This window comes from Oncorhynchus mykiss, chromosome 23 (genome assembly GCF_057628025.1).
Source record: "Oncorhynchus mykiss isolate SJ-2025 chromosome 23, ASM5762802v1, whole genome shotgun sequence".
NCBI classification, from domain to species: Eukaryota; Metazoa; Chordata; class Actinopteri; order Salmoniformes; family Salmonidae; genus Oncorhynchus; species Oncorhynchus mykiss.
Genome location: NC_143044.1, coordinates 2,921,226 through 2,931,379, shown reverse-complemented (window position 1 = coordinate 2,931,379; position 10,154 = coordinate 2,921,226).

Below are 10,154 nucleotides of genomic sequence, written 5' to 3'. Positions count from 1 at the left end.
CATTCCAGTGTAAAAAAATATATATAAATGGTAGCTTAGGCTTTTATATGTAGAGCAAGCTAAATGTTTGACTTATTTTTGTGATTTCAAATGGATAGCAGGTAACAGGGTTGCAAACGTATTTTATTGAACGACCGATTGGAACCCATTGTGATTATGCTGGCCCAAAGGGCAGTGATATATTTGTATTTAATTTCACCTTTATTTAACCAGGTAGGCAAGTTGAGAACAAGTTCTCATTTACAACTGCGACCTGGGCAAGATAAAGCAAAGCAGTTCGACACATAACAGAGTTATACATGGAGTAAAACAAACATACAGTCAATAATACAGTAGAAATATAAGTCTATATACAATGTGAGCAAATGAGGTGAGAAGGGAGGTAAAGGCAATAAATAGGCCACTGGTGGGTGCTACTGGTGGGTGCAGCTATGGTGACCAGCGAGCAGAGATAAAACGGGACTTTACCTAGCAGGGTCTTGTAGATGACCTGGAACCAGTGGGTTTGGCGACGAGTATGAAGCGAGGGCCAGCCAACGAGAGCGTACAGGTCTCAGTGGTGGTTATTATATGGGGCTTTGGTGACAAAACGGATGGCACTGTGATAGGCCGAATCCAATTTGCTGAGTAGAGTGTTGCAGGCTATTTTGTGACACCGCCGAAGTCAAGGATCGGTAGGATAGTCAGACTTACGAGGGTATGTCTGGCAGCATGAGCGAAGGATGCTGTTGCAAAATAGGAAGCCAAATCTAGATTTAACTTTGGATTGGAGATGTTTTATGCGAGTCTGGAAGGAGAGTTTAGTCTAACCAGACACCTAGGTATTTGTAGTTGTCCACATATTCTAAGTCAGAACCGTCCAGAGTAGTGATGCTGGACGGGCGGGCAGGTACAGGCAGCAATCGGTTGAAGAGCATGCATTTAGTTTTACTTGTATTTAAGAGCAGTTGGAGGCCACTGAAGGAGAGTTGTATATATGGGTTATGGTTTGCAATTTTAGATTGTCACACACATTGATCAGGTCACATCCACCAAACGGGAGCAAACGTCTGTCAAAGGCTGAGGAATCGTGTAATTCAGTACAAACCGTCACGCAATGTTGAAGCGAAATGAATTGCAACCCAGGTTACACAGTAACTTTTTTTGTATCACACGAGTCCTCATGACAGCCTTTGAATAAAAAAAAAGCGTATTTCCTCATTAAAACATTGCTGTCTCCTCTCTCTATATAAAAAAAATGGTTTCCAGTCTTTTGGTTCTTGAAAGCCTCGGAGCTCTGTCTGTTTTGAAGGGTTAAAAAAGTCACATCTTTCCAAAACTTCACATGTGTGACTAGGTAACCCTCCTAAACTGTAAATCAGTAATTTCCGCCAGCAGATGTCAAAGAAAAGCTCTCACACACACACACACACACAGCAAGGATGGAGTGAAAAGGTGTGGTGCTGAAAGACACAGAGAGCAGGCAAGGGCATAAACATAATCTCTAGGCTGTGCAGAGTTCAACGAGATATCCCGTAGCTCGCTCGGTCTGAGCGCAGCGACCATGAGAAAAGTAGGCCCAAAATGTCATTTGTTTTTGGTGACAGTGAGAGAACTGCTAGGGTGAGAAGCACAATTCGACCTCAGGTACGTTCCTGAGGTCCTCCCGATCCGTGCAAGCCTAACCTTGGCCGTGTGGCATTAACCCTTAGCAGTTAAAAGAAGGTGTTTACTTCAAACAGTTTGCATGGACTTCTCTCCCCATAGGAATACATTGCCTGCACCTCTAAATTCAACCTGAAGCCTATGTGGGTTATGAATGCCTTATGAACCTGTCTTCTATGACAGTCCATCAGACCACTATGAGGTCTACCTGTGTCGAATCTAAGCATCCTGGAGCATCCGGAAGTGGTTAAATTCACCCAAAAAGGTATTTTGATGTACATAACCTGCAAATGTGAAAATGACTGCATTCAACCCTGTCTAGATCAGTAAATTTTTAACATAAAGACTTTAAACTCAGGATTCTGTAAGAGAATACCCCAAGCAAGATATGTGTTTACGTATAGCTTCCTGTGCCAACCGGAAGTGCCTTTAATTGGGTCACACTGTCTGTTTTGAACTTGCATTGGCCAAGTGCCCACATCAACCTACAATTTACTCATAACCCACTTCCAGGAGCACCCCATCACTCACCTTACCATATCAGGGTTACAGTCACATATAGTCTGGACCTGTGGGCCTCTGGACCTGTGGGCAGCACGGGAGTGGATCCAGAACCTACAGACAATAACACCAAATGGCCTGTATTAGAAAATGGGTTTTAACAGACAGGAAAATGGATGGAGAAGAACATGGTTTTATTCATAATTTATTTCTACTCTATATATTTATGGTTTGTTTGGTTTTAGTTTGGCACTTCCTCTTTTAGGTTTTTCCTTTCCTTTAACAAAACAATGAAACCATTTAAATGCACAATATGGCGTTTATGTTCATATTTAACAACACTATGGTTGAATGAATCTCTCACCACATCGACTTCTGCACTGCCACCCAGAAAAAGAGGCAACTTGGAGCTTACCTCAGTTTAATTTATGATCCTAGGAGGACATCTACGGGCCTTTAAGTATTACACCAAATGGCAAGGTGGCAGATTGGAATTTTAAGGGACATAAACCAATACTAGTCTTGGGAGACTCAAATGTTAATAGAATCCCTCCATTTCATAACCCATAACCCATACAAGTGGAGAGTTACCCTGGAGCAACATTTTACCATTTCAAAAAGGTCCTGGAGAAAACAGAGGTTCATTTAGACACCAGCATGCATAGTGGTTCTCTCGGTGGGCATAAACAATATGGATAATGACCCATACAAAACATCAAACAGAATGCATCAATGCACAAGGAAGCAAGAGTCACTTTTTCCCTAATGCAATTATTTACATCCCCATTATTAACCACTCACACCTCCTTTCACCAGATCGAAAACGGAACCTCAAAGTCATTAACGGTTACATCACCACACATGGCCCATTTCTCTTGGAGATACCACATGATGAATTCCACACAACAGACCTGATACACTGAACAACAACCACAGCAGACCTCATTTTTAAGAATTGGTGTGAGCAGCTAAATTTAGAATAGGCTCTACCCACAATTTGGACCCACACCACACCCTTCTTTTCCCCCCAACCCCCTGTACACTCCCCCTTTCCTCCCCCAGTTGCTTTCTTAGATTACCCAGCAGAGGGGGTAGTTGACCCCCTCTCATCATGAATTTATCCAAGTCTTTTCAACTCACAACAGCACAGACCCAACTTTTGGAGAGGGGGGGTTGTCTTTCATTTCACTCTACACTCCAAATGTCATATATGTATATAATCACTTGCACATTTAGCAAAAAACACTACATTGGGGAAACCCAGTATACAATAGAAAATAGACTTAAACAGCATTCTATACAATATCAAACGGGCCCATTTACACACAGAACTAGTGACTCATTTCCAGGATCACCCCATCAATGAACGCAATGAAAGCACTTATGCTGATTATAGACACTTAATAGCGCGTTTTTAAGTTTCAAAAGATTGCGACTCCCGCCCTTTGCCTCACAATGGTTTGATCCACTGCAGGTCATTCGTTTTGTTGGAAGCCTTCACACACACCTGCTGAATTTGCAGAGCTGGCGCGCAAACTAAAGCAAACGTTAACTATCAAGCTAGCTCACCCTAAAAGTGTTTTGAAACACATAACCTGTCATTATGAAAATCACTGTATTCAAACCTGTGTAGATCAGTCAATTCTTAACTTAAAGACTTAAAACTCAGGATTCTGTAAGTGGCTATGTCAATAAAGACATGTGTTTACTTATAGCTTCCTGTGCCAACCGGAAGTGCCTTTAATTGGGTCACACTGTCTGTTTTGAAGGGTTAAAAAAGTCACATCTTTCCAAAACTTCACATGTGTGACTAGGTAACCCTCCTAAACTGTAAATCAGTAATTTCCGCCAGCAGATGTCAAAGAAAAGCTCTCACACACACACACACACACACAGCAAGGATGGAGTGAAAAGGTGTGGTGCTGAAAGACACAGAGAGCAGGCAAGGGCATAAACATAATCTCTAGGCCGTGCAGAGTTCAACGAGATATCCCGTAGCTCGCTCGGTCTGAGCGCAGCGACCATGAGAAAAGTAGGCCCAAAATGTCATTTGTTTTGGGTGACAGTGAGAGAACTGCTAGGGTGAGAAGCACAATTCGACCTCAGGTACGTTCCTGAGGTCCTCCCGATCCGTGCAAGCCTAACCTTGGCCGTGTGGCATTAACCCTTAGCAGTTAAAAGAAGGTGTTTACTTCAAACAGTTTGCATTGACTTCTCTCCCCATAGGAATACATTGCCTGCACCTCTAAATTCAACCTGAAGCCTATGTGGGTTATGAATGCCTTATGAACCTGTCTTCTATGACAGTCCATCAGACCACTATGAGGTCTACCTGTGTCGAATCTAAGCATCCTGGAGCATCCGGAAGTGGTTAAATTCACCCAAAAGGTATTTTGATGTACATAACCTGCAAATGTGAAAATGACTGCATTCAACCCTGTCTAGATCAGTCAATTTTTAACATAAAGACTTTAAACTCAGGATTCTGTAAGAGAATACCCCAAGCAAGATATGTGTTTACGTATAGCTTCCTGTGCCAACCGGAAGTGCCTTTAATTGGGTCACACTGTCTGTTTTGAACTTGCATTGGCCAAGTGCCCACATCAACCTACAATTTACTCATAACCCACTTCCAGGAGCACCCCATCACTCACCTTACCATATCAGGGTTACAGTCACATATAGGCTGGACCTGTGGGCCTCTGGACCTGTGGGCAGCACGGGAGTGGATCCAGAACCTACAGACAATAACACCAAATGGCCTGTATTAGAAAATGGGTTTTAACAGACAGGAAAATGGATGGAGAAGAACATGGTTTTATTCATAATTTATTTCTACTCTATATATTTATGGTTTGTTTGGTTTTAGTTTGGCACTTCCTCTTTTAGGTTTTTCCTTTCCTTTAACAAAACAATGAAACCATTTAAATGCACAATATGGCGTTTATGTTCATATTTAACAACACTATGGTTGAATGAATCTCTCACCACATCGACTTCTGCACTGCCACCCAGAAAAAGAGGCAACTTGGAGCTTACCTCAGTTTAATTTATGATCCTAGGAGGACATCTACGGGCCTTTAAGTATTACACCAAATGGCAAGGTGGCAGATTGGAATTTTAAGGGAAATAAACCAATACTAGTCTTGGGAGACTCAAATGTTAATAGAATCCCTCCATTTCATAACCCATAACCCATACAAGTGGAGAGTTACCCTGGAGCAACATTTTACCATTTCAAAAAGGTCCTGGAGAAAACAGAGGTTCATTTAGACACCAGCATGCATAGTGGTTCTCTCGGTGGGCATAAACAATATGGATAATGACCCATACAAAACATCAAACAGAATGCATCAATGCACAAGGAAGCAAGAGTCACTTTTTCCCTAATGCAATTATTTACATCCCCATTATTAACCACTCACACCTCCTTTCACCAGATCGAAAACGGAACCTCAAAGTCATTAACGGTTACATCACCACACATGGCCCATTTCTCTTGGAGATACCACATGATGAATTCCACACAACAGACCTGATACACTGAACAACAACCACAGCAGACCTCATTTTTAAGAATTGGTGTGAGCAGCTAAATTTAGAATAGGCTCTACCCACAATTTGGACCCACACCACACCCTTCTTTTCCCCCCAACCCCCTGTACACTCCCCCTTTCCTCCCCCAGTTGCTTTCTTAGATTACCCAGCAGAGGGGGTAGTTGACCCCCTCTCATCATGAATTTATCCAAGTCTTTTCAACTCACAACAGCACAGACCCAACTTTTGGAGAGGGGGGGTTGTCTTTCATTTCACTCTACACTCCAAATGTCATATATGTATATAATCACTTGCACATTTAGCAAAAAACACTACATTGGGGAAACCCAGTATACAATAGAAAATAGACTTAAACAGCATTCTATACAATATCAAACGGGCCCATTTACACACAGAACTAGTGACTCATTTCCAGGATCACCCCATCAATGAACGCAATGAAAGCACTTATGCTGATTATAGACACTTAATAGCGCGTTTTTAAGTTTCAAAAGATTGCGACTCCCGCCCTTTGCCTCACAATGGTTTGATCCACTGCAGGTCATTCGTTTTGTTGGAAGCCTTCACACACACCTGCTGAATTTGCAGAGCTGGCACGCAAACTAAAGCAAACGTTAACTATCAAGCTAGCTCACCCTAAAAGTGTTTTGAAACACATAACCTGTCATTATAAAAATCACTGTATTCAAACCTGTGTAGATCAGTCAATTCTTAACTTAAAGACTTAAAACTCAGGATTCTGTAAGTGGCTATGTCAATAAAGACATGTGTTTACTTATAGCTTCCTGTGCCAACCGGAAGTGCCTTTAATTGGGTCACACTGTCTGTTTTGAAGGGTTAAAAAAGTCACATCTTTCCAAAACTTCACATGTGTGACTAGGTAACCCTCCTAAACTGTAAATCAGTAATTTCCGCCAGCAGATGTCAAAGAAAAGCTCTCACACACACACACACACACAGCAAGGATGGAGTGAAAAGGTGTGGTGCTGAAAGACACAGAGAGCAGGCAAGGGCATAAACATAATCTCTAGGCCGTGCAGAGTTCAACGAGATATCCCGTAGCTCGCTCGGTCTGAGCGCAGCGACCATGAGAAAAGTAGGCCCAAAATGTCATTTGTTTTGGGTGACAGTGAGAGAACTGCTAGGGTGAGAAGCACAATTCGACCTCAGGTACGTTCCTGAGGTCCTCCCGATCCGTGCAAGCCTAACCTTGGCCGTGTGGCATTAACCCTTAGCAGTTAAAAGAAGGTGTTTACTTCAAACAGTTTGCATTGACTTCTCTCCCCATAGGAATACATTGCCTGCACCTCTAAATTCAACCTGAAGCCTATGTGGGTTATGAATGCCTTATGAACCTGTCTTCTATGACAGTCCATCAGACCACTATGAGGTCTACCTGTGTCGAATCTAAGCATCCTGGAGCATCCGGAAGTGGTTAAATTCACCCAAAAGGTATTTTGATGTACATAACCTGCAAATGTGAAAATGACTGCATTCAACCCTGTCTAGATCAGTCAATTTTTAACATAAAGACTTTAAACTCAGGATTCTGTAAGAGAATACCCCAAGCAAGATATGTGTTTACGTATAGCTTCCTGTGCCAACCGGAAGTGCCTTTAATTGGGTCACACTGTCTGTTTTGAACTTGCATTGGCCAAGTGCCCACATCAACCTACAATTTACTCATAACCCACTTCCAGGAGCACCCCATCACTCACCTTACCATATCAGGGTTACAGTCACATATAGGCTGGACCTGTGGGCCTCTGGACCTGTGGGCAGCACGGGAGTGGATCCAGAACCTACAGACAATAACACCAAATGGCCTGTATTAGAAAATGGGTTTTAACAGACAGGAAAATGGATGGAGAAGAACATGGTTTTATTCATAATTTATTTCTACTCTATATATTTATGGTTTGTTTGGTTTTAGTTTGGCACTTCCTCTTTTAGGTTTTTCCTTTCCTTTAACAAAACAATGAAACCATTTAAATGCACAATATGGCGTTTATGTTCATATTTAACAACACTATGGTTGAATGAATCTCTCACCACATCGACTTCTGCACTGCCACCCAGAAAAAGAGGCAACTTGGAGCTTACCTCAGTTTAATTTATGATCCTAGGAGGACATCTACGGGCCTTTAAGTATTACACCAAATGGCAAGGTGGCAGATTGGAATTTTAAGGGAAATAAACCAATACTAGTCTTGGGAGACTCAAATGTTAATAGAATCCCTCCATTTCATAACCCATAACCCATACAAGTGGAGAGTTACCCTGGAGCAACATTTTACCATTTCAAAAAGGTCCTGGAGAAAACAGAGGTTCATTTAGACACCAGCATGCATAGTGGTTCTCTCGGTGGGCATAAACAATATGGATAATGACCCATACAAAACATCAAACAGAATGCATCAATGCACAAGGAAGCAAGAGTCACTTTTTCCCTAATGCAATTATTTACATCCCCATTATTAACCACTCACACCTCCTTTCACCAGATCGAAAACGGAACCTCAAAGTCATTAACGGTTACATCACCACACATGGCCCATTTCTCTTGGAGATACCACATGATGAATTCCACACAACAGACCTGATACACTGAACAACAACCACAGCAGACCTCATTTTTAAGAATTGGTGTGAGCAGCTAAATTTAGAATAGGCTCTACCCACAATTTGGACCCACACCACACCCTTCTTTTCCCCCCAACCCCCTGTACACTCCCCCTTTCCTCCCCCAGTTGCTTTCTTAGATTACCCAGCAGAGGGGGTAGTTGACCCCCTCTCATCATGAATTTATCCAAGTCTTTTCAACTCACAACAGCACAGACCCAACTTTTGGAGAGGGGGGGTTGTCTTTCATTTCACTCTACACTCCAAATGTCATATATGTATATAATCACTTGCACATTTAGCAAAAAACACTACATTGGGGAAACCCAGTATACAATAGAAAATAGACTTAAACAGCATTCTATACAATATCAAACGGGCCCATTTACACACAGAACTAGTGACTCATTTCCAGGATCACCCCATCAATGAACGCAATGAAAGCACTTATGCTGATTATAGACACTTAATAGCGCGTTTTTAAGTTTCAAAAGATTGCGACTCCCGCCCTTTGCCTCACAATGGTTTGATCCACTGCAGGTCATTCGTTTTGTTGGAAGCCTTCACACACACCTGCTGAATTTGCAGAGCTGGCACGCAAACTAAAGCAAACGTTAACTATCAAGCTAGCTCACCCTAAAAGTGTTTTGAAACACATAACCTGTCATTATAAAAATCACTGTATTCAAACCTGTGTAGATCAGTCAATTCTTAACTTAAAGACTTAAAACTCAGGATTCTGTAAGTGGCTATGTCAATAAAGACATGTGTTTACTTATAGCTTCCTGTGCCAACCGGAAGTGCCTTTAATTGGGTCACACTGTCTGTTTTGAAGGGTTAAAAAAGTCACATCTTTCCAAAACTTCACATGTGTGACTAGGTAACCCTCCTAAACTGTAAATCAGTAATTTCCGCCAGCAGATGTCAAAGAAAAGCTCTCACACACACACACACACACAGCAAGGATGGAGTGAAAAGGTGTGGTGCTGAAAGACACAGAGAGCAGGCAAGGGCATAAACATAATCTCTAGGCCGTGCAGAGTTCAACGAGATATCCCGTAGCTCGCTCGGTCTGAGCGCAGCGACCATGAGAAAAGTAGGCCCAAAATGTCATTTGTTTTGGGTGACAGTGAGAGAACTGCTAGGGTGAGAAGCACAATTCGACCTCAGGTACGTTCCTGAGGTCCTCCCGATCCGTGCAAGCCTAACCTTGGCCGTGTGGCATTAACCCTTAGCAGTTAAAAGAAGGTGTTTACTTCAAACAGTTTGCATTGACTTCTCTCCCCATAGGAATACATTGCCTGCACCTCTAAATTCAACCTGAAGCCTATGTGGGTTATGAATGCCTTATGAACCTGTCTTCTATGACAGTCCATCAGACCACTATGAGGTCTACCTGTGTCGAATCTAAGCATCCTGGAGCATCCGGAAGTGGTTAAATTCACCCAAAAGGTATTTTGATGTACATAACCTGCAAATGTGAAAATGACTGCATTCAACCCTGTCTAGATCAGTCAATTTTTAACATAAAGACTTTAAACTCAGGATTCTGTAAGAGAATACCCCAAGCAAGATATGTGTTTACGTATAGCTTCCTGTGCCAACCGGAAGTGCCTTTAATTGGGTCACACTGTCTGTTTTGAACTTGCATTGGCCAAGTGCCCACATCAACCTACAATTTACTCATAACCCACTTCCAGGAGCACCCCATCACTCACCTTACCATATCAGGGTTACAGTCACATATAGGCTGGACCTGTGGGCCTCTGGACCTGTGGGCAGCACGGGAGTGGATCCAGAACCTACAGACAATAACACCAAATGGCCTG